The sequence below is a fragment of the Leptinotarsa decemlineata genome, unplaced genomic scaffold, assembly GCF_025532065.1.
Source record: "Leptinotarsa decemlineata unplaced genomic scaffold, Ldec_3_MD MMD2_tig00000882_RagTag_RagTag, whole genome shotgun sequence".
Classification (NCBI taxonomy): domain Eukaryota; kingdom Metazoa; phylum Arthropoda; class Insecta; order Coleoptera; family Chrysomelidae; genus Leptinotarsa; species Leptinotarsa decemlineata.
In genome coordinates this window covers 1062112-1063704 of record NW_027412556.1, presented here as the reverse complement: position 1 = coordinate 1063704, position 1593 = coordinate 1062112, and positions in this window count along the sequence as shown.

Below are 1593 nucleotides of genomic sequence, written 5' to 3'. Positions count from 1 at the left end.
AGAATCAGCTTTTAACATTTCCACCTTTCCTTCGATAAAATTGAAGCAGAATTTCACATAGCTCTTTTCTAAACCTTGTTCAGTTAGCTTTTCAAATTTTCACAATTTGAAGGTGTTTGAAACTATATTACTAGATAATGAATATGTATGAAAGTGAAATAAATGAACTCGAAACATAATCTGCAGAGAAGATGGACCTGCAGTGTCAAAACTGTAAATCTTTCGTCACATTCGTTGATTTTTTGTTCTGGAATTTATCTTTATTACGTATAGTTGAAATTCAATATCTCAAACACATGTTATATTGTACTTACTCTAATTCTTGAAGGGTTGGCTGTCATTGTTCATCTTTCACTGCCTGAACCACTGCTCAGACTGTTTTTGGCGAGTGTATTGTTAGTAAGTAAGTAAGTAAGTAAGTAAGTTTATTTGACTACGTTACATTACATTTGTAGCAGGTCATAAACAAGTGTATATACTAATATGTATACATAAATAATTCAATGTATAAAATTTAAAATTCACAAAATGACTATTTTCGATCAAGTTCAATCTAGTAAAAGTACGAAAAAGCCTAGCGTAATTTACTAAGAAACAAAGAGATTAATTGTGTTGATAAAACGTGAGAAGTGGTGCTTCCAAATATTCTCCCATTGTTTTTGCTAGAAGTTCCTTTCCTGGTTATTTCACTTGTGGCGATTGAGATACCAGCCAGTTATGTTTGAACCACGCTGGTATTTTATATGCTGTTATCGACAGCATGATTTGTTCAGACAATTAATAAACCAAGCTTGAGAAGTTCACCAATAGAAAACTGATTTCAGTTAATAATTTTGGACTGAATGTAGACAAAACTCAAAATTCAATTGTTTCTTCACTCCAAAAGATTGGAAAAACGTTACATTTATAAGAATTACCCTAGTGATAAATGAAAGTAGTTGGGTAGCTAGTGAACTAGAGTCTAAACACAACGCATTTATGATTCATCATCGGATTTATCAGCAGAAAGGTCTGACCAGTAGTGCAAGGCTGAACCACAAATCTCTTGCTAGACTAATCAGGATGAACTCTTCAGTTTGTTTCTTTACTCTGAAACAAATCCTCTGTTGATTCAGCTCTGTTCATTTTTTATATTGTAGAAGTTTGAAAACCCAAAAATAGAAACATTTCATTACTATTCTGAAATAAAAAGTTGTACGAAACTCAAGGCTCTAAACAGCGAGATGTTACCAAATGGTGAAATAGAAACGAATCCCTTCGAATGTTGAATGCATTATTTCATTCCTCTTTTTAAGTATTCAAATAATTTTTTAAAGAAAAAGGTTGAAATAATAAGTTTAAAATGCGTTGTTTTAGAGATCTTTCATGAAAACTACTTGATTTTCGTCAGGAGGAACATTCCCCATTCCATCACGAATATCCGTAGAAACGTTTCATTCTGTGAACAGTATCGATCAATAATTGCTGCATGGCATATTATGAAAATATTTTTCATTCACTCACAAACATGTACGATACCAACAACCTACGGACAAATAACATGTCGTGTATATCTGTTTGTTTATTCAAGTTCAACCGAAATGCGGTCAGGAA